The following is a 24,646-nucleotide window of genomic DNA, read 5'->3' on the forward strand; positions in this document are numbered from 1 at the left end:
AGCAAAGACTTAATAGTTGGGGCCTCAAATTAAAATAATAAGTGAGGAATTCACATTCTAGAAGTGCTCAAATATTTTAAATTAGCATGATGAGTTATTGAAAGTATAAATTCAGGTCTCAACCAACAAATGGGAATTTTAAGAGGTAATGGCCCTCCTAGCACCTCAAAAATACACTGCAGAGAAAGTTAATCTCTCAACCCAGCCATGATAATTAGCTGAAAAAGATATTAAAATATTAAAATGCTTCCCTACCAATTGGTAAGTAGCCTCTGCCTCACACATGTCCCCAGCCTCCCCTCAGCCCCCTCGCTAAGGGCTTCTAAATATCCTCACCACTCAGCCCCAAAGGCCCAAGCCTGACACAAGCTCATCCAGGGGCCTCCAGACCTGACTCCAGGGCCGCAGCAAGCACACATACCAGCACATACCATTCGTTACAGGTTGAATTGGGTCCCCAAAAACAGTATGTCAAAATCCTAACCACCAGTACCTCAAAATGTGACTGATTGCAAATAGGATCTTTCCAGAGGTAGTCTATTACAACGAGGTCATTATGGCAGGCCCTAACCCAGCATGACTGGTGTCGTTATAAAAGGGAAATTTGGAGCTGGAGACAGATACGCACACAAGGAGAACACGTGTAAAGATGAAGGCAGAGATCCAGATAATGCATCTACAAGCCAAGGAACTCCAAAGACTGCCAGCAAACCACCAGAATCTAGGAGAGAGGCATGGACCAGATTTCCCCTCACAGCCTCAAAGGAACCATTCTCCTAACACCTCAGTCTCAGACTTCTAGCCTCCAGAATTGTGAGATGATAAATTTGTGTCCTTGAAGCCAGTTGGTTTGTAGTATTTTGTCATGACAGCCCAAGCAAGCTAATACACCACTTCTAACTGTACCTTTCCATGAGGTGGGCTCTATCTCCTGGCCTTTTCATTAAAGGTAAGCATGGTTCCTCAAATCCTGGAAAGATAAAAACAAGACTGTTCTGCAGCCCCCTGAGTATATTCTCACAACCCAATCAGAAGTCCAGAGCCTTTAGGAACTAGACGGGATTTGAGAATCAAAGGTTAAAAAAAAATCTGGATAACCAGGCCTCTCAAAGTCTGGGACAGGGCAGGTCTTCCTGTTCCCGGACATTTCAGAAGCCGGGTTTCACTAACAAGCATTCCTTGCAGCCCCACCTGCTCTTTAACCCCGCTCAACGGCTCTGTGACACCTGAGAGACATGAGTAAGTCCCCTGGGGAACCCATAAAACTGGATCAAGTTCAAATACAGGGTCCTGTGGAGTTGCTTTCCCAAGCATGCCGGGAAGGAACAATGAAAATGCCTGCTTCCGAAACTCAGGTTACCTCCACCTTCTTCATCTTAAAACCTCGTGATGTCGGTTAGGAATACTCACAATAGAGGTCTCAGGAGATCATGATTTGATCTGATATACTTGTACCCAAAGTTCTTCCCTTTTTGTAGAGAAAGAAAACAGGCACAGAGACCCATAGTCAGTCAGTGGAGGGGCTGAAACTAGACTCTAATTAGATTTTACACCAAACCACTCAGTCCACTCAATTATCATTAAGTACCAATTATGTGCTACAGATACAGAGGTGAGAGCAAGGAGGAGGGGTGCAGAGTGGGGATATGGACGCCTGAAGAAGGAAAGTAGAAATGCGGTGTAGTGAGAACTCTTGTGGTAGCCATGGAAGGGACAAAAGTCGCCCGAGCAGACTCCCTTTGCTTTGAGCTGTACCTTAGAAAGTCAGTCAGTGCTCACCAAGCCAGTGTGGAGGCAGGCAGGCTTCCCAGTCAGAACAGTAGGAGAAAAATCCAAGCTCAGACGGGAGGTCCCCAGTGGGAAGTGTGTGGAGGTGGGCAGCCTGGGCCTTTCTTTCACCGGCGGTGCTGAGCCACTGAAGGCCTTACGCAGGACACGATCAGCTGTTTCTGAAAGCTTGCTGAGTGGCAACGTTCAAAACATGCCAGAGCTGGAGACAAGCTGGATGCAGGGAGACTTATTAAAAGGTTATTTCATGAGTTCAGGAGAAATAAAAGGTAGAAAATGATGAGTCATTTCACAAGGAGAACTGACAAATCTCGGTGGCCAGTTGAACAAAGGAAAGGAAAGTGAGGCCAAAGATCACCCTGAAGCTCTAAAGGTCAAAAAAAAGTCACAGGAGTGAGGTCACTAACTGAGAAAAGAAACTCAGGGAGAGTTGGCAATCCTTGGGGAACTCCCAGATTGCCTCTCCTAGCCTCTTTCTGACCCTATCAAGATCATAAAGTTGTGTAGAATGAGCATCAAGCTGTGTGATAAAACCCCTATCCATTAATTGAAGGTAAAGAAAAGCAACTTTTTCTTTAAGTGTTCAGCATCAACATTGCACATATTTCAAATACTTCCCAGGAAGTATCTGTGTATAACCTAATTCTAACATAGATGATTATTGTGACTTTGAAAGACAATTCTCAAATGGGAGAAACAACAAATATTTCTCCTTGTAAGTTGTATTTGTAAAGACGTCAACAAACCAAAGACAAACAATTGATTTTAATGATTCAGGATTTATATTTTAACACAAAGAAGTACAGTCTAACTCCAAACTAGATTTATGCCTGGGAGTGGAGAGGTATTCATTCAATCAATGGGATGACACAAGAGGAGATTGAAAGATAAATAGAAGTTTATCACCGTCCTCAAGGAACCACCACTCTTATTCATGATGAGTGTGAACAAAATACAGGACACGCATGAGTGTATGTCCAGTAGCACTTGTAAAAATATATCCAGGACTCTGTGAGACTAGCCATCAGCATGGACTTTGAAATCATTCATGGGAGTAGCCTCAAGTCTTCTCACTTTATACACTACCCTTAGGCCATCTCTCCCATGTAACTGTTGTCTGATGATTCCAAATGCAGTCATCTTCTGGCCTCCAGATCTTCTTCATCTGGGAATCATGCCTCTCAGCTCAAACTCAACACAACCAAAACCGAAGTCAAATCTTTGTCACTCCAAATCTACCGGCACCTCTTCCCTTATTGTCTCTCTTGGGTAACAGAATTGCCATTTACCTAGGCTCCCTAAGTATGAAGCTTCAGAGTCATCCAGGTGACTCATTCTAAACACCTCAATTAGTCCCCACATCCATTTTCTAGCCAAGCCTACCCTCTCCTCTTCCAACCATATTGCCACTGCCATGTTTCAGGATCTTACAGTTCTTGGCAGGGACAAATGCAATATACTTCAGATTTTTCACCCTGCCTCAAATATCTACATTTCCAACAAAGTGATCTTTCTGAAGCATAAATCTCTAAAGCATCACCACATTCTTTGACTAAATATGTGTTGATAGCTTCTCCTTGCCTTCAAAGTGAGTTCAAACACCTTTTGTAGTAAGCATAGAACAGCCCTCCTAAAATGTCCCTGTCCTAACCTCAGAACTAGTAACGCAGCTATGAGCCAAGGAATTCAGGCAGCCTCTAGAAGCTGAAGAAACTAAGGAACAGATTCCACCCTGGAGCCTCAACAAGGAACACAATTCTGCTGACACCTTAATTTTAGCCCCATAAGGCCCATTTTGGACATCTGTCCTCCAGAACTGTAGGATAATAAATTCGTGTTGTTTTCAGCCACCAAGTCCGTGGTAATTTGTTACAAAAGTGATAGGAAACTAATACTCCTTCGTATGGCATACAGGGCCATCCGCAAACTGGGCCCTACCTACTACCGGTACCATGCCTCTCCACTCAAACTCAACACAGCCAAAACTAATGTCAAATCTTTGGTCAAACAAACCTGCTGGTGCCTCCTTCCTCATTTTCTACCTCGGTTAATGTAATCACTGTCTGTGAGCACACCAGTGTTCCTACTCTTCTGCCAAACCAAATAATCATGTTTTCATGTTTCTATGCCTTTGTCCATGCAATTCTTTCTACCTTCTCTACCTCTCCTTCATGAGCCAGTAAAGCAGCGCCTGCTTTGTTGAGATGGAGTCACACGTCCCCATGCTGTGTCCTTCCAGTCTCCTACACCTAATTTGGCTCTGTATTGATCAAAATCTATGGCATCGGCTGCTTTGTCTGCACCTTCCACTAAACCACCAGCTTCTTGCAAACAGACACCCTGTGCTAATTCATCTCTGCATCCCCAGTACCCAACACAGTGCCCATCTCATAAAGGCAAATTGAATACAACGGATGGTAAGAATAAAAATAGAACAGTAGATCAAGAGGAAAGCAAGGTTAAAATAAGGGGATTCTAGGATGGCGAGAAAACTTTAATTTATGGTAGATAAATGGGAAAGGAGCCACTGGAGAAAGAGGGATTAAACATGTAAATGAGAAAAAGGGAGAGAAATTTATTTTACTAGCCTGAAAGTAGTCCAAAAATAAATGAGATCATTGACAAAAATGGAAGAACTATCCGTGAAAAGGAGGAAAGATTTTTTTCATCCAAGTAAGAAAAAAAGCAAAGGATTAATACAGAGATATGAATTCATTACAAGATTAAAATACAGATGCAAAAAGGAAAAACGTATCCTTTCACAGAGTCAGAGACTTAATTTTATTTTAGGGCATCATGTTTATGTCATTACCCTACATTATCTTTCTCCAAATCTCTCAGCATAATTAACAATAGATCAAATAGCTGCTAGCTCTTGGGAATTTTTTAGGGCATCGGATTCTTTCCAAGTTGGAAAGCATCTGAGTTTTCCCAGGTGCTTCCTTCCACGAAAGAAAAACACCATTTGTTTCCAATCAGTTCAAGTTCTGCCAACAGAGCATGTAACAACGCTCTTTCATGCCAAGGCAAAACCAGAGGCCTTGTACCTGGTCTCTCGGCCACAGGACCTCAGCTGTGTTCTCTTAAATATATTTTTCACAAGCAAAACACTCTGAAGTTTCCTAAAAAAATTCCATCCCTACTGAAGTCAGTGGTGATGTGATGTCCACCAAAATGCCACCCAAATAGAGGAATACTGAGAAACCTTGACACAGACACGTGCTTCAAAGAACATCTACATAAGGGACCACCACTGACACAGCTCTCGCCTGCACACATCTGGGGTCCGAAAGGCCTCTAATACTAACAGACTTTGGTAGTAAGACAATCTTGCAGGTAAATGTGCTCCAAGCAGGCAGCAATGCTCACCAGGGAGGAACATGCTGTGAAGGCCCAAGGAGAGGCGCTCCCTGAGTCCGTGTTTCAGAGAGAGCATCCCCTCGCTACAAACAGCCCAGCAGAGCAGCTCTGCCCGGAGCAGAAACTGCTCCTGGGCCAGCAGTCTTAGATTCATTTGTTTAGTTTTTATCCCCTGTGACTTTCCCCACAATATGTACAAAGGTTTGTTCTCACTCAAAGTTTGTCAGACTCTTAAAACCTAATGAAAAAAACCATGGTCAGGCGTCAGCTGTGGGACTGGAAGCGAATCTCCATCAGAGCTTCCGTTTCCCAGGCAGCAGGGGCTCAAGCAAGTCATCTTGTCCTTCAAGCAGAAACTTCGGTTCCTTTTTTCTAGTTTCCGGGGCCCTACACAACCGGCTGCCACCACACGCGGCATGCCCATCTGCAAGGCTCACCCCATTTCAGGCAGGTTTGAGGCCATTTCTATGGTTTTCTTTAAGAAACTGTTTCACTTAATTCAATAAACAAACACAAAAAGACTCATTCATTTATCCAGTTAATATTTTACCCTCCTTCTGCATGCAGGCACCGGGCCTTCCCAGAAAGGAGGCCACATAGACTGAATGTTGATGTCCCCTTAAAATTCATTGTTGACACCTAATCTCCACTGTGATGGTCTTAGGAGGTGGGCCTTGGGAGGTGATTAGGTCAGGAGGGTGGAGCCTCGTGAATGGGATTACTGCCCTTATAGAAGAGACTCCAGAGAGCTCCTCACCCTTTCCGCCATATGAGGACACAGCGAAAATATGAATCTATGGACCAGGAAGCAGGCCCTCCCCAGACAGCAAATCTGCCAGCACCTTGATCTCGGACTTCTCAGCCTCCACAGCGTGAGCAATAAATGTGTGTTGTTCATCAGCCACGCCGTCCATAGCATTTTCGTTGTCAGTCTATAGTATCTTTGTTGTAGCAGCTGAGCTAAGCCAGAAGCCAAAGGCATTAGGAAGCTAATTTCATCGTTCATACTGAGGTCCAGGATCAGCTGGTCCTTGGCATGTCACTCACAATCAATAAAGATAATTTCCTGAGTCTCTACTCTGTTCCCAGCATCACAGGGTTACAGGGGACTTACAAAACATGGTTCCTACTCCCACAGAATTGACACGGCAGACAGAAAATCAACACACAGACATGAAAGAAGGAGAGAAAGAGGAAGAGCCAGTGAAGAGCTCCTTTCAAGGCAGGTGAGCGTTACCAGGAGGGCAAGGAAGGAGAAATTCAACGTGGGCTGTCAGACAGGAGGCGGAGGCCCAGAGCCCTCCCTTGGGCTGAGGGCACCATCCAGGATGGTTACGTCTTGGATGCATCACAGGAAGAGGAGACACGTGAACCAGGAGCCGAGTTGAGCTCCTCAACAGCACTTCGCACAGCATTTTGAAGGCTGTCCAGGATATTTCCCACTTTAATCAAAGAAGTGACCAAAGATATTCGCCTCAAACTAAGAAAATACAGAAAATATCCTGGGGGTGGGGAGGTGTATGTGAAAAACTATTCATGGGGTGACTCTCGGTAAGGAGATATTACTCTCCCTTCAAGGGGGTAAATAACATGATCAACTCTCATCTCGTTACATTATTTTAAAAAGAAAAACAAAAACAGAAGTCTTGGGAATTTTAATCTACTATCCGTCTACAAACCATCATAAAAAGAGAACATTCTCCCCCATATGAAAAAAAAATGCTCCTTTTACTGGTATTTACACGTCACATTATGTGTGGAAATGACAATACAAATAAGCCACCCCAGCTTCTATCGAGTTGGGCTGGTAAGCGACACTAGAGACCAACAAAGACACAGAACTGCATGCCTCAGATTGGATAAGCCTCATTTTCATGATTTTCTAAATCTCATCATTTCTAGGAATATTACGTAATCTTCATAATTCTCAGAATAAAAGCACCCCTGTCAGATTCCTGTGGGTGTCAAACCAACAGCCATATTACTGCTGTTCAGTGACGTGTGTCAAATTGATACTTCCAACATTCAGAATTAGTTTTGAAAAAGCAAATCAAGCATAAACTTCACAACAAAGAAAGAGACAAAGGGGGATTCATAATATTACAGTGGTGTCGCATTACCAGCTGAAAACATATCCACCTTGCTAACCCGGCAAGAACCCAAGGGGCGAGAAGTTTGAAGACGCAGCAGACGGGTCTACCGCACCACAGAAACAAGAACCGCCCGCGCCTTCGGGCTGCTTTGTCCCGTTTCAGGTCATTTCAGTGACCTTTTATTAATCTCCTAAATTGATCTTTACTCACCCGGGAATAGTGAACGAATCGTTCTCCAGGAAGATATGTAAGAGCCCAAACCAATTGCATTTTGACAGTGATCTGTCAGAAAAGAAAACTTATCTTAGTCAAGGGCTGCATTCAAAATATTGAAAACAAGTCTGTACCGCTGCAGCAAAGGAAGCTTGGGGGTTTTGTCTTTGTTGAATAGAGAGAGGGCTTGGCAAGAGTTGCTGTATTTTTAAAAGAACGGAACTGCATCACTTAGCTAAAAGGGCTTTGTATATTGAAGGTGCTCAAAAAGTACTTAGTAAAGGAATACTTAGTAAAATAATTAACTAAGTTTTTCACTGTGAAAGTTTATAATAAAAAAACTGACTAATCAGGTCAGCCCAGCCTATCCAACGAGGAGAATTCTCTTGTATTTTCCTCCATCATCTCGTCACCCTCTTGCTCTAATTTCAACCAGATCTGCAGGCAGTCATCTTCAGCTCAGTAAACAGGAACAATGCCGTATTATACAATTACCTGTTATTGCTTTTCCTCTATAAACAAACACAGAATTTCAAAAAAAGTGGTTGCATTGGGCCCAGATTATTTTTCATGTTCTTCCGCTTGGCAGAAACCTACGAAAAGCAGATGGAGAAATAGTGGTGGTTAAAAACAAAAAACAATACGCGTATAGTCCTTTATAGTCTTTTTATAAAACTGGAACAGTTCTGCATGCAAATATTTAATCTGCCTTGATAGACACAATGAATATTCAATAGGTGTAGTCAAGAAAAAGACATACTTGATACAGAAGAATATCAAATGATATTTGATACCAAACAAGCTATACTTTGACGACCTGAAACTTCTCAGACACCTGAGTAACACGTTTTTGGAAAATGAAACTCATTGAGGGTTATTCAGGTTACTCCCTCTTATGTTCCTCCCCCACAGGTCAAAAAGATGAAAACAGCGCTGTTGTAGTTCACAGGATTTCCCAGTCTGCCTAGAAAGAGCAAGAAATATCTGATAAATGTTGATAGTTTTTCCAGTGAGGTTCTATTACACTGAGACCCACCTACAAAATTAAATCTTCCTAAAAGTTGTTAAGAATAATAATTACCTCTTACAGTGTTTACCAAAGGCTCATCTCAAGTCCCAGAATTTAGAATACATCATTTAAAAAAACTTTTTCATCAAGAACCTAGCTCATCATCATTACTAGCACTATTATTTAAATGAAGCAAAGATATTTCCAACAACAACAACAAAAAAAAGAACTCTAATCAGAAGGATGTAAGAAATCCAAAAATTCCACATAACGTAAAATAATATCAGGGAAAGATACATGTTACTTAACAGTGCTAACCATGGTAGTAAAATAAACATCAAGAAAGTTAAGCACAGCTGCTTATTCCAGTAAAACTTCTGGAATTCTTGCTGAGTGAACGTACTATTTCTTTGATGGCAGGGGATTCGATATAAACTGCCTGGCTTAAAAAGAGAGCACTAGAGCCAAAACCACTGAGCTCACGGTATCGAGAAACTTCAGACCACTTCACAGTAGGTAACTCTTCAAGTTACTTAAGTGTTGACAATAAAAACGTGTGAAATTTGGAACCTACATGCACACACACACATACACACACAGATTTACTCACATATAGTTAAGAACTGTGAAGGTCTGAGGTTTTAACTTACTTGCAAACTGACAAACCAGCCTGCCACATCTTCATGGCCATGGACAGAAGACAGGGGACTCCCAGGTCAGAGACAAAGGACATTATTGCTCACAGCACAGCAAGCACAAGCTTCACATTTACATTGGTTCCCCTTGTCCCCGAGTCCCCTGGGGATAATGTCAAGCAGCCCAGGTAGGTGCTGTGCACACAGTGGGTTTTCATCACAGCCAAAGAACACCAAGCTGAAGGAAACCTAATCTTTCATAATAGGCAGCGAGCAAACCTACCTACCTCTGCCCCAGAGGGAAATATTGCCTTTATTATACCAGACACTAAATAAACCTGCCCCCACTCCAGAGGGAGACATCGCTGTCTCACCTTCCACAGCTGCTCATTATACAAACATCCTTGAAAGGATTCTCTGCAGGAAAAGGGGTCAGTGCTTTTGCTTGTAAGAGAACAGAAATCCAAGAGACCCACAGATAATCGCCTCTTAATACATAGATCTTATTTGTAACCTACGTATATATATATATTGCTTGTGAACTATAAGTCCCATTTTGCCAGCCTGGAAAACCTCCTATCTCTTTAAATATTATATTTTAATATGACTCCAAGGCCCTCCCCCTGTATTGTGAGAGCATCTTTGGTCTCCCAGGGCCCTGCCTTCCTTATTGCTTCTGAAAGCCCTAGGGGTCTGGTCAATGCAAAGGCCCATAGTGATTGTTCTCACATCTTCCCCGGATCTGGACTCAGACTCGCCCCATTACTGCTGGGCTGTGTGGTGCTCTCCCCCAATGCTAGATGCTCTATATTACCTGTGTATTCATATTCTATTGTTGCCATACGTAACGACTTTTCTCAAATTCAGCAGTTAAAACAATACCCATTTCTTACTTTGTAGTGTCTGTGAGTTATAATTCTGGGCACAGAATTATTAGTTCAACTGGGTTCTCCACTTAGTGTCTCACAAGACCAAAATCAAGGCATTGACAGGGCTGCATTCCTTAATAGATGCTCTGGGAAAGAATCCACTGTCAAGCACATTCAGGATGTTGGCAGAATTCAGTCCCTTCTCATAGTTTCCACATGGCCCTTCCATCTTCAAGCCTGAAGTGTTATGCCAAGTCTTTCTCATGCATGGAATCTCTCTGACCTGCTCATCAAATCTGTTCTCTGCTTTTAAGGGCTCATATAATTATATTGGACCCTACTCAGATAATCCAGGGTAATCTCCCTATTTTAAGGTCAATGGATTAGTAAATTTAATTATATCAGCAAGGTCCCTTTTGCCTTGTAAAGTAACATAGTCACAGTTCCAGGGATTAGGGCATAGGATCTTCTTGGGGGCCATAAGTCTTCTACCACACTCTGCTACACAGTGTGTCCTTGGACCCTCAGCATTAACATCACTGGGTAATTTGTTAGAAATGTGGACTCTCAGCATTCACCCCATATCCAACTAATCAGTGCCTACATTTTCACAAGATGTTCAGATGATTCCCATACACACTACAGCCTAAGAAGCACTGGACCTCTACAGCAGCTGCCAGATGCTGTTGCTATCACTGAAAAAATTAGAGACAGTCAAAATGGTGGTAGTCAGAAAATACTCTGCCATTGCTTCCTGCTAATGCCAGTTGTTCCAGAGTCTTCATTTGACAAAACCTGGAAAGCTGAAGAGTTGCTGCTGGGGCTAAGATTCTTGCCTCCTTGTTACCACTTGCTGCTGGTTTGGACTCTGCCCAGGCAGCAGGTTTCCTCAAGTTGCAGAAGGAGGCCATTCCTTCCCTGTTATAATCCTTCACTGCAAATATGCACAGCCAGTTTTCTCAGGGCGTGCGCACAGTAAATTGGATTAGTAATAAAAAAGCTTTACATTCTTGGCCTCATAGCATACCTGAAACCATTCTTCCTCCTTAACCCCCAAGGACATAGTAGAGATCCCAGGTCATTTGACCAGAAGAGCCTTTACATTATGAGTGTTTCCTTAGGAGCTGGTGCCTTCTTACAGCTGACCTGAGTTGGGGCTACTTCCATCCATCAAAGATATTTTAATAATTTTGGATCTCAAAAGGAATATCCTTAGTCCCTATGCAATTTTGCAAAACTAAATCTGATTCCAATAAATCCAAGACTCTTTCATTTCATGTAATTTCACATTACTCACTATTAAGGGGAACAAAAACTAAATTGGAGTTTAGAATCAAGGCTCCACGTCACTTTTAATTGGACTAAAAATGGTTTTGTTAACTAGTAATATAATGCTCCTCATTCTTTAATATACAGAGAGCTAGAGGTTGCATTTAAATTAAGATTTAAAACAGTGACGTCATCATCATGGTAGAATAAGAGTTTTCTATTGCCTTTATCCCAAATAAGACTGATTTAGACAATCACCCATGGACAAGAGAGCCTTTGCGGAAGTTCAGGAGTCCAACAGAGAAGTTCCAGCACATCACTGGAGCCAACAAATGTGAGACTGGGGGCTGGCCAGGGGGCATAATGGGTAAGTTTGTGCTCTCGGCTTCAGCGATCTGGGGTTTGCAGGTTCAGATCCCAGGTGTGGGCTTACACAGCACTCATCAAGCCATACTGTGGTGGCATCCCACATACAAAATAGAGAAAGATTGACATAGATGTTAGCTCAGGAAACATCTTCCTCAGGCAAAAAGAGGAAGATCGGCAATAGATGTTAGCTCAGGGCCAATCTTCCTCACCAAAAAAAAAAAAGTGGTATTGGAAGCATTGAAGAGGGTAAGAGGAACAGTTACACTTTCCCTTCATCACCCCTCCCCCAAGGATGCACAGCTCAGCACCAAGAGAAACCTTCTTGGCCCATAATTTCTCCCACAGGGGAAAGTGAGAAAACACAAGTGAGTGCCCAGCTTCTCTTTGACAGCACGACACATCAAAGAAACCACCTTCTTTCCTCACCCCATCCAGAATACTGAGTCATGAACTGCAGGCCTGGGGGACAGGGAGCAGCTTGGAGGACAGCAGCCAGGGGCCAGAACAGAACATATTGGGGCCAGCCTAGTGGCATAGTAGTTAAGTTCACACACTCTGCTTTGGTGGCCTGAGGTTCGCAGGTTCAGATCCTGGATGCAGACCTACACGCTGCTCATCCAGCCACACTGTGGAGGCATCCCACATACAGAGTAGAGGAGGATTGGCACACATGTTAGCTCAGCAAAAATCTTCCTGAGCAAAAAGAGGAAAATTGGCAACAGATGTTAGCTCAGGGCCAATCTTCCTCAAAAAAAGAAGAAAAAGGAACAGAACATATCAAAGATATGTGAATCCTACTAAGTGCTTCACAGACTCCATCAGGAGACCTGCCCACAAGCCGCTGGGGATGTCTCACCTGCAGGTTCCCCAATCTGGTGCATGGGCACCCCCAACACTCCACATACCCAACCCACACAACCCCCAATCCCATGACCAGTTTCCTATGCACACTCCCAATGATGAGGCGGGAGAGCTTTTGCAGACATCTAGTGGGAATGCACAGAAAGCTGGCCCAACCCTGCAGACATGGGAGAAACCACTCAAACTTCAGCACTCAGCACCACCCTAGGGAAAGCAAAAGGGAAGCCATCAGCTCCTGGCCTGGCATTGCAAGAACAAGAGAAGGTATACAAGCTTAAGAATTCTATCGCAGGGGGAATAAGGAATGTGGAGCAGTCATAATCATAGGAAAAGCCTGAGAAAGCTTCAGAATTCCTAACAAGGCTGATGGAAGGTGTTTCTTCCCTGAAGCCAGTCAGTAAATGCTAGAGGAGGCGACTACTGTTTCAAATGCAAAGACAGCAACGCAAGACTTCAAGGAACACAAAAACATCAAAGAAACATGTCACCACCGAAGGACACAATAAGTTTCCAACAACCACACCCAAAGAAATGCAGATCTGCAAGTTTCCCAATAAAGAATTCAGAGTAATTGTTTTAAGTAAGCTCAGTGAGTTAGAAGGAAACACAGAAAGACAGCTCAATGAAATAGGAAAAACAATACACAAACAAAATGAGAAATTGAACAGAGAGATAGAAATCATATAAAAGAACTAAATAAAAATTCTGGAGCTGAAGACTACAATGAATTAAATTTAAAAATGCAATACAGAGCATTAATATAAGACTAGACCAAGAAGAAGAAAGAATCTGTGAAGTAGAAGACAGATCATTTGAAATTAGCCAGTCAGAGCAGAACAAAGAGAAAAGAAGGAAAAAGAGAGGAGAGAGCCTAGATGAAATATGAGGTACCATTAAAAGAAGCCCCAGAAGCAGAAGAGAGGGAGAAGGGGCAGAAAGCTTATTTAAACAAATAATGACTGAAAACTTCTCAAGTCCAGAGAAAGATTTGAACATCTGAGTTCAGAAGCTAAGCTAAGGTCAGCCCAAAATTTCAACCCAAAATGATCTTCCCCAAGACATATTATAATACAATTGTCTAAAATCAAATATAAGCAGAGAATTTTAAAAGCAGCAAAAGAAAAAACTTCCTCATATACAAAATAATCCCATAAATCTATCAGTGGATTTCTCAATAGAAACTTGCAGTCCAGGAGAGAGTGGGATTGTATATTTAAGGCGCTGAAAGAAAAAAACTGTGTACCAAGAATACTTTTCCCAGAAAAGTTTCCTTCAGAAATTAAAGACATACAAAGACTTTCCCAAACAAACAAAAACTGAGGGAGTTCCTCACCACTAGATCTGCCTTACAAGAAACGCTGAAAGGAGTTCTTCAAGCTGAAATGAAAGAACACTAATTAGTAACATGAAAATATAAAAACTGGTAAAGATAGGTATATAGTCAAATTCAGAATACTCTAAGAATATTACATAGTGCTGTGTTAATGACTTGATCCTAGAATATAGGTTAAAGGACAAAAGTATTAAAAATAACTATACTATAATAATTTGTTAATTGATACACAATAAAAAAGAGGTAAATTGTGACATCAAACACATAAAATGTTGTGGGAGAAGTAAAGGGCAGAGTTTTTGTATGCAATTTAAGTTGTTATCAGTGTAAAATACACTGTTATATCTACGTTTTGCATAAGCCTCATTGTAACCACAAAGCAAACACCTACAGTAGATACACAAAGGATTAAGAGAAGGGAATCAAAGCATACCACTGCAGAAAGTCATCAGTTCACAAAGGAAGACAGCAAGAGAGGAGGAAAAGGACAAAGGAACTATAAACAGTCATAAAAAAAACTATTAAGATGGCATTAGGAAGTCCTTACCTCTCAATTATTATTTTGAATGTAAATGGAGTAAATTCTCCAATCAAAAGTCATAGAGTGGTTGAATGGAGAGAAAAACAAGACCCTACTATACGTTTCCTACAAGAAACTCACTTCAGCTTTAAGGACACACGTAGGCTTAAAGTGAGGGCAAAGAAAAAGATATTTCATGCAAATGGAACCCAAAAGAGAGCAAGAGTAGCTATATTTATATCAAACAAAATACATTTTAAGTCAAAAACTGTAACAAGAGACAAGGAATGTCATTATTTAAAGATAAAGGGGTCGATTCATCATGAGGATATAACAATTGTAAATATATATGCACTCAACATTGGAGCATCTAAATATATTGAGGAAATAATAACAGATCTAAAAAAATAGGCAGAAATAGAGTAATAGTAGGGGACTTTAATATCTCGCTTTCAATAATGAATAGATCATCCTAATGGAAAAGAAATAAGAAAACAGTGGACATGAATAACACTATAGGCCAAATGGAACTAACAGATATATACAGGATATTCCATCCAACAGCAGCAGAATATACTTTCTCATCAAGTGCCCATGTAACATTCTCCAGAATAGGTCATAAGTTAGGTCAAAAACAAGTCTTACCAAATTTAAGAAGACTGAAATCATAGCAAGTACTTTTCAGGCCACAGTGATCTGAAACTAGACATCAATAACAGGAGAAAAACTGGAAAATTCGTAAGAATGTGGAAATTAAACAACATACTCTGAACAACTATTGGATCAAAGAAGAAATCAAAAGGAAAATCACAAAGTATCTTGAAACAAATGAAAATGAAAACAAAACATACTAAAACTTATGGGATGCTGTAAAAGCAGTTCTAAGAGGGAAGTTTATAGTGCTAAACATCTAAATTAAGAAAAAAGAAAGACTTCAAATAAACCATCTAACCTTGCACCTCGAATACTGGAAAAAGAAGAACAAACCAAGCCCAAAGTTAGCAGAAGGAAGAAAATAACAAAGATCAGAGAAGAAATAAATGAAATAGAGACCAGAAAAACAAAGAAAAGATCAGTGAAACTAAGAGCTGGTTTTTTGAAAAGATAAACAAAATAGACAAACCTTTAGCTAGAATAGCTATGAAAAAAGAGAGAGGCCTCAAATAAATAAAATCACTAATGAAAAATGAGACATTACAAGTGATACCACAGAAATACAAAGAATCATAAAAATTTACTATGAACAACTATACCCCAATAGAATGGATAACCTAGAAAACATGGATAAATTCCTAGAAACATGCAGCCTACCAAGACTGAATCATGAAGAAACAGAAAATCTGAAAAGATCATTAACAAATAAGGAGATTCAATCAGTAATCAAAAATTTCCCAGCAAAGAAAAGTGCAGGATCAGATGGTTTCAATGGTGAATTCTACCAAATATTTAAGGAAGAATTAATGCCAATCCTTCTCAAACTCTTAAAAAAATAGACAGGGAAGGAACACTCCCAAACTCGTTTTATGAGGCCAGCATTATTGATACCAAAGCCAGACAAGGCCACTACAAGAAAAGAAAACTTTAGGACGATATCTCTGATGAATATAGATGCAAAAATTCTCAACAAAACACTAGCAAACTGAATTCAATAGCACCTTAAAAAGATTATACACCATGATCAAATGGGATTTATTCTAGGGATGCAAGGATAGTTCAACATACACAAATCGATAAATGATACACCACATTAATAGAATGAAACACAAAAATCATAGGATCATCTCAATAGATACAGAAAGAGCTTTTGACAAAAGTCAACATCCTTTCATGATAAAAATCTCAACAAATTGGGTATAGAAGGAACATACTTCAACATAATAAAGGCCATAGATGACAAACCCACAGCTAACATTATACTCAATACTGAAAGGTTGAAAGCTTTTCCTCTAAAACAGGAACAAAACAAAGGTGCCCACTTCCACCACTTCTATTCAACACGGTACTGGAAATCATAGCCAGAGCAATTAGGCAAGAAAAAGAAATAAAAGACATTCAAATTAGAAAGGAAGAAGTAAAATGATCTCTATTTGCAGATGATATGACCTTATAAATGTAAAATCCCAGAAACTTCAGCAAAAAAAAAACCTCTTAAAACTAATAAATTCAGTAATGTTGCAGGAAATAAAATCAACATATAAAAATCAGATGCATTTCTGTACACTAACAATGAAGTATCTGAAAAGAAATAAAGAAAACAATCCCATATACAATAGCATCAAAAACAATAAAATATTTAGGAATATATTTAACCAAGGAGGTGAAAGGTCTGTACACTGAAAACTATAAGACATTGATGACAGAAATTGAAGAAGAGACAAATAAATGGGGAAAAATGCCATGTTCATGAATTGGAAGAATAAAGATTGTTAAAATGTCCAAACCACCCAAAGCTGTCTGTAGACTGAATGTAATCTCTATCAAAATTTCAATGACATTTTTCACAGAGATAGAAAAAACAATCCTAAAATTCATATGGAGGGGCTGGCCCAGTGGCGCAGCAGTTAAGTGTGCACATTCTGCTTTGGCAGCCCGGGGTTCGCCGGTTAGGATCCCGGGGGCGGACATGGCACCGCTTGGCAAGCCAAGCTGTGGTAGGCGTCCCACATATAAAGCAGAGGAAGATGGGCACAGATGTTAGCTCAGGGCCAGTCTTCCTCAGCAAAAAGAGGAGGATTGGCAGCAGTTAGCTCACGGCTAAACTTCCTCAAAAAAAAAATTCATATGGAACCATAAAAGACTCTCAATAGCCAAAACAATCTTGAGAAAGAACAAATCTGGAAGCACCCCACTGCCTGGTTTCAAACTCTATTATGAAACTATAGTAATAAAAGCAGTATGGTACTGGCATAAAAATAGACACATAGATCAATAGAACAGAATCAATACCCAGAAATAAGTCCATGCATAAACAGTCAAGTAATATTTTACTAGGGAGCCAAGAATACTCAATGCGGAAAGCATAGTCTCTTCAGTAAATGGTGCTGCGAAACTGGATAACCACAAGCAAAAGAATGAAACTTGACCTCTACCTTACACAAGACACAAAAATTAATTCCAAATGGATTAAAGATTTGAACATAAGACCTGAAACCATGAAACTCCTAGAAGAAGACACAAGGCAAAATCTTGGCATTGGTCTTGGCAACGATTTTTTGGATATGACACAAAAAGCACAAGCAACAAAAGCAAAAATAAATAAATGGGACTATATCAAACAAAAAGCTTCTGCACAGCAAAGGAAACCATCAAAAAAACAAACCTTCACAATGGGAGAAAATATTTGCAAAACCACTTACCAGATAAAGGATTGATTTCCAAAATATATAAGGAACTCACACAACTCAATAGGAAAAAAACCCCAAATAACCCAATTAAAAGCTGGGCAGAGGAACTGAATAGACATTTTCCAAAGAGTACATACACATGGCAAGCAGGTACATGAAAAGGTGCTCGACATCGCTAATCATGAGAGAAATGCAAATCAAAACCACAATGAGTATCACCTCACACCTCTTAGAATAGCCATCATCAAAGGACCAAAGATAACAAGTGCTGGTGAGGATGTGGAGATAAGGGAACACTTGTCCACTGCTGGTTGGAATGTAAACTGGTAGAGCCACTATGGAAAATAGTATGGAGGTTCCTCCAAAAGTTAAAATTAGAACTACCATATGATCCAGCAATTCCACTTCTGGGTATAGATCCAAGAAAATGAAAACAGGATCTCCAAGAGATATCTATACTCCCTGGTTCGTTGCAGCCTAATTCACAATAGCCAAGAGGTAGAAACAACCTAGGTGCCCACCAACAGATGAATGGATAAAGAAAATGTGATACACACACACGTGCATGCACGCACACACACACACACACATATATATGAATATTATTCAGTCTTAAAAAAGGACATCCTGCCATTTGTGACAACACAGAAGAAACTTAAGGGCATTATGCTAAATGAAATAAGTCAGAGAAAGACAAATACTGTATGGTATCACTTACACATAGAATCTAAAAAAACCTAACATATTAACAGAGAGTAGAACACTGGTTACCAGGAGCTGTGCTGTGGGGGAAATGGAGAGCTATTGGTCAAAGGGTACAAACCTCCAGGAATGAGATGACTAAGTTTGGGGATCCAATGTACAGCATGGTGAATAAAGTAACAAGACAGTATGATATACTTGAAAGTTGCTGGGAGAGTAGATCTTAAATGTTCTCACCACGCACAAAAAAATGGCAATTATCAAAGGTGATGATGTGTTAACTAACCTTATTATGGCAATCATTTCACAATGTACTATATCAAATCATCACATTGTGCACCTTATATTTGCGCAATATTAAATGTCAATTATATCTCAATAAAGCTGGGGGAAATTTAACTAATTAAGACAAATAATAACAACACCACTAATTTAGTTATACCTAAATTTTACAGAGCATTTCCAAATAATTTCTAATGTGGCCCTCATTCCTTGCTTCATCAGATGAATAAGCAAACATAGCATTATCCCCATTGTATGGATTAGAAAACTGAAATACAAATGAACTAGGTGATTTTCTTTGGTAAAGGCAACTAATAGTAAGAGAAGCAGGATCATAATCAAGGACTCTGACTCCCAGAATCACATACAATTTATGGTGACTGCTTTGGTACAGAAACGTACCTAGTCTACAAATTCAGGGTTTTTCATCATAATTTCCTAAAGGACACATCTTCCAAGCTTCAAGCAATAGTACAAAAGGAGGGGATATGTATTGAGGAAGAAAAATATATTTTAAGAAACAAATAGGGTAGACACCCTTCCATACATCCTGAATACTATAGAAATTCATGTTTCCTCGCTAATTCATATTATCCAGAGAATGTACATCTTTAAAGTGTTCTGTGGTTTAAAACATATGTCAGTTAGAGAAAAAACTATTGGTCTTGATATGTTTCTGCTGTAAAACATATAAAATTCTATCGTTAGTGTAGAAGTGATCTGTAGAGTGTGCCTTTACTGGGAAGTCAGTGAAATACCATTTACCTTTTAGTGAAAAGTGGTGAGATACATAAACAAAGCAACTTCGGAGCCTTTGTAGAGGGATGCTGGCTTTGTAGATCCCTTCAGGTGAATGTGATTTATTAACCAGTAAAGTGCATTAGATACTTTAGGAATCAACACTCTGTAAAGACATTTCAAAATGTCTCCCAAGCAGTTGAAATTGTAGATCACAAGATTCCTTAGCTTTACTCAGCAAATCCTCTTTGGAATAAAGGGAAAGCAAATACTTCCAACAATCTACTACGATGGAGAGAGAGAGAAAGAAACTCAGACAGTAACATCAAAGCTTTGTGAAACTGAACCACGGCCATTGAAAGTTATCCCACAGGATGTCGTCTGTGCACGCACCTCTCTTCCACATCACACTGCTTTTCTGTGACAACAGAAATGCTACCCTGGCCCTTTCCATCCTGACAATGCTGTTTCACTCAATTATGTGTGATCCACTTGGCAGGCAACATTTTTACTCTCAATTTAATTCCAAGTCTCCAAATTTAACAAGAAAGTCACCAAAACAATAATTGTGCTACATTATTTGTAATTGGTTTGTGTATTTCATATAAAATGCTACTTAATAATTGTGATGGATCATAAGAGATTATGTGGACTATCTCCAGGGATAGCTAAACTACGCATATCACCAATGACTTATTTTCTTCTTGAATCTTTCCAGGGAGACGGTACCTAGAATCCTTAGCCAAATACTAGTAATAATAATTACCATTTATGGACCAGATATAGGGGACATACACAGCAGTAGGCACTGAATTGGATGTTTTACTTTGGTCTCAAACTCATAACAATCCTGCAAGGACAGATATCCCCATGTTGCAGTTAAGAAAGCTGAGGAGCAAAAATCCAAGGCTATAGAGAAAGTAAATGGCAGATCAGAATTCCAACCAGGACTACATGCTTCCAAACTCTTGCCGTTCAGCCAGTCTTCCCTCTGTTTACTTCATCCAATAACCCTACAATCTCTAAGTATCAGTTACAAAGGCCCCATATTACCATGCCCTTGGAATTTTTTAATCTTCCCCTCCTAGAATTACGAGTTACCTATGCACCGGTTACGTTATCTTTCTCCACTAGCTATGCCACACATTTTGCCTAGACAGGTGATTTATCTATTCATTCAACAAACGTTTATTCTACGTCTATTGTGGGACCATCTCTGTTTGATCAGCAATATGGCAAATCACTAATTCCATCCAGATTCAGGTGACTTTACTATAAACAACATAAATGGCTATACAGTTGCAGCTTCAGAAAGGAAAAGAATCAGCCAAGTGTACATTAAGTTAATTTCAGAGTCTTACTTGTTGCAACCAACCTCCCCAAACACGGAGATCTCCCTTCTCACCTGCTACGTATGGAGTTAAGCAGACACACTTGTCTTCTTCTGGCAGTTTTGTTTATAGCCCCTCTCTCCAGATCCACAACATTCTCCTAAGTGTTGTCTTAATCATATTCCCCCAATACCTCCTCTTCCCATTCTTAGTAAAATAGCTTCTAGAGAAGAGTATTTGAATATAAATATGGAGTTCTAACTTGTATTACTAATTCCTCATAACTACAGAGTTGAGAATGATCATTTAGCCTTTGGACTCTATTTGTCAAAGTCCCTTTCCCAGGAATAATAACTCTTGATCAAGGTTAAATGGAAGTTATATAACTGGTCCTGTGCCATGAAGCTCTTGACCTACAGGGGTATGAATGGAGACAAACAGGGACAGTGATGGACAAGCAAGTTGGCACTAAGTATAGAGGGGCTTTACGGATCAGCTGGGAGGGGTTGGCTAATTTTTTTCCTACAAGAATGTCTTTTGAGAAGCTTTGCTTTTTTAAAAAGGAAGGGAATTCTAGTAGTTATTTGGGGCAGGGACAGTTCAGGGGAAAGAATGAAGACAGAGGCCACTTAGGACGCTACTGTAATAATCTCAGGAATCAGTGACAAGGGCTGACCTAAAGCAATGGGGATGGCAATTCAAAGGAACGGAGAAATTGGAGACATTCCAGAGAAACAATCAACAAGATTCCACTCATTCATTCATTCACACATTCTTCTAACAGACACTTATCAAGAACTACCACATACCAGGCACTGTGCTGGGGGCTGGAGACACAATGTCCACAGAGGTAGCTATTGTCCCTAATCTCACAAAATGCACATTCCAGTAAGGGAGTAAATAAGCACACAAGCACATAAACAAAAGATTTACAAATTGTGACGAAAACAAGCAAGATACTGAAAGAAGAACCCCAGGGAGGGGCGATGAGTCGGTCAGGACAACAGATGGGTTGCGGAGAGACGACAAAGAATGGAGCCCAAAATCCCTCTGAGGACTCAAGCTTGGGTGACTGCAAATGGAGGCATCACTAATAGAAATAAGGATGAGCTGGTTTGCCGGAAGGCACAGCAAAGAGCGCTTTAACCTCAGATGCATCAAGCTGGAGACACTTAAGTCGTAGAAATGTTCAGCAATTAGAAATGTTGGTCTGAGTTTAAAGAAAAGTCTGGGAGCTGAGGATGCAAATCTGGGTATCAAACAATAGTTAAAGACTTGGATTAGATTTCTCCATCAAGCAGAAAAGTGGAAAGGGAGAAAAAGTCCATGAATAGAACCTTAAGGAATATGCACTCTTGTGGAATAAGAAAGAGCAGAAGAAGCCAGTGAAAGAGATGAAGAAGCCACAGAATGAGGAAGAGAAGATAACTGAGGTGGTTCTCTCACCTACTGAAAGAAAGGATATCAACAAAGAACATCACCAGTTGTAAATTTCTACTAAGAGTTCTAGGGCAATGAGATAAAATTATTTGGGATTTGATCCTAGAAGGCTATTGGGGACTATTAAGGAAGCATTTTCGTGAAATTGGGGGTGGGCTCAGTTCACAGGTGGGAAATAGGGTAACCCAAATCCTGGATTTTCTGGAACACTCCCAATTTCAATTTATTCTCTCTCATTACACACCGCATGTGTTGATTTTCCATTTGAAACTATGGAAACAGTGTGGTGAAGAGACAGAAGCAATGCAGTTGGATCTTTCGAGATGCCTGTCAATGAAAGGAAAGTGAGCAGTAAGTCCTTAAAATTGGAAGGAGAATCAAGAGAAGGTGTTTTAGGAGTGGGGAGTCCTCAACACGTTTGTAAGCAGTGGGAAAGTGAGTAACTAGTGAAACAGGAAATCAAAGATTCGGCAAACAAAAAGGGAATTATTGACAGCACTAAGTTTCAGGGGAATGCTCAAGTTGGGATGAATAGCACAAATGGATGGAAAATGGTGATGTACTTCTTTCACATAGTAGTAGGTAAAGGGTAAAGATGTGAGGTGACATGTGTAACTAACTCCACGGGGGAATCCTTTCACAGAGCATGCGCATATCAAATCAATACGTTGTGCACTTTAAATATCTTACAATTTTATTTGCCAATTATACCTCAGTAAAGCTGGGGTGGAAGAATCGATAAAGGTGGAGACATTTTCAAGAAGAAAGAGTAAAATGGAGAGGGGGTAAGATGCTAGGATATGAGGTCACTAAAGTATAAGCTCCTGGGGATCAGGATGATTGGATCGTTCTGTTTGACTGGCTTTCAACAAATATCAGCAAAATCGATTCTGTGCCCGCAGTCCAACCAGGTAAATGAGGAAGCATCTCCATCTCACAAAGGCAAGGACCTGGCAGGAGCTTAAAGAGGGATTTGGAAAAGTTCTGTAGAGTGACACTGAGTCCCAATGAGATGGACAGAATCATCGAAGCTCATTCACAAGGGCTCCCCTGCCCCTCGCCCCCACCACCCCCAGCCTCGCCCCAAGGCTACAGCAATGCTCTGCTCTTCACCTCCTCCAGCTCTTTAGCTTTCGCAGTAAGGCCTTCCCGGGACAGTCCACCTACCACGGCCCCTCCTTCTCCAGCCATCTCTACCCCTCTTCCTGCCCCAACTTCATTCTTCTCCTTAGGGCTTAGGCTCTCCGCTGTGCTGTATATTTGACTTTGCTGTCTTGTTTATGATCCATGCCCCTCCAGAAATGGGAGCTTGGGCAGGGATTTTTGTCTGTGTGTTCTCTTCTCCCTCTCCGGTGCCTAGAACAAGGCACGGTGAATGAATGAATGACTGCCTCCGTGTGAGATAGAGTCATCAAAGTTAAGTGACTTTCTTCAACAACAGGGAGTTATTTGGGGGGTGAAAATAGATGATGGAAGTGTTCCAAAGTGAATAGCAGCAGAAACTCAAGGGAAAGAAGAGTTCTAGAATGCTAACAGCTAGTGCACAGTGAGGTAATTGGGGTCAGTGCGATGAAACAATGAAGCACAGGGCAATTACCATCATGCCAAGAGTAGCTACCAGTGCCGCCCCCTCTTCAGATGGTTGTGGAGCGGGGAGAGGCGAGGGGTATTAAGTGTACAATCCATGTAAAAAACAACATTGCTTGGCACACAGTTACGTGATAGGTAATTGTTAGCTGGTGCGATTTGAATACTTTTCACGTTGCTCTAGTCCAGAGCCACTGAGGGCAAGTCCATCTCCTAAGTCTGTATCACACTGCCATCTGATCAGAGGAAGAGCCTTCAGATGGGAGAAGAATCCTCATCTCACTAACGAGCAAGTCGCAAGCACAGAACATGCTTCTGTCTGGAAAATCTGGATTTGCCAGGCTTGACCAGATATAACTAAGTCACCCCCATCTCACCTCTGCTGAGCCACACCATCCTGGCCCACACGCGCATGCGCACACACAGACAGACACACACACACACACACACACACACACACACTTTTCTGGATCATCCATATTTATCCACAACTTTGAAATTATGTGACTAAACCTACATGGATTCACACCCTAACACAGGCCTGACACTGGCAGAGCGTGATGGAAGGAACTCTGCTGTGCCCCTTCATACCATCCACTGCCGACAGTCAGATAATGGCCAACTCCAGCCCCAAGGATGTGTTCATCCACTTAACCTTTCTCCGTGTCACGTCTGTATTATTGAATTATTGGTCTATAATTGAAAGCATGTTCTTTTGCCCCGGTAGATAACCTCACTCGGGGTGGGGGTAGAAATAGAATCATCTTTCCAAGTTGAAGGTCACTTTTAAGTACCAAGCTAACAATTGATCTCGATGTGAGTTGGATTCAAATACAGTGCATATATCATCATCATCATAATCATCCTCTGAATTGTTCGAGTGAATGAAGGGGAGAGAGCTAC

The 24,646-nt window shown here is 40.8% G+C and overlaps 1 long non-coding RNA gene across 3 annotated transcripts in view; it reads right to left on the reverse strand.

Moving 5' to 3' along the window:
• The window catches only part of LOC111769301 (uncharacterized), a 34,105-nt gene extending 10,434 nt beyond the window's left edge, over positions 1-23,671 (reverse strand). Inside the window, exons 1-3 of one of the 3 annotated variants that reach the window (XR_002802202.2) lie at positions 23,324-23,671; positions 7,950-8,047; positions 7,452-7,523 (exon numbers count right to left, since the gene is read on the reverse strand). This is a non-coding gene — a long non-coding RNA (uncharacterized lncRNA). Of the gene's footprint in view, positions 1-7,451; positions 7,602-7,949; positions 8,048-20,790 lie in introns of those variants that run through there. The other 2 variants (XR_011441209.1, XR_011441208.1) reach the window with 2 other exon arrangements.
• Between the last annotated feature and the right edge of the window lie 975 nt (positions 23,672-24,646).

The sequence above is a fragment of the Equus caballus genome, chromosome 1 (assembly GCF_041296265.1).
Source record: "Equus caballus isolate H_3958 breed thoroughbred chromosome 1, TB-T2T, whole genome shotgun sequence".
NCBI classification, from domain to species: domain Eukaryota; kingdom Metazoa; phylum Chordata; class Mammalia; order Perissodactyla; family Equidae; genus Equus; species Equus caballus.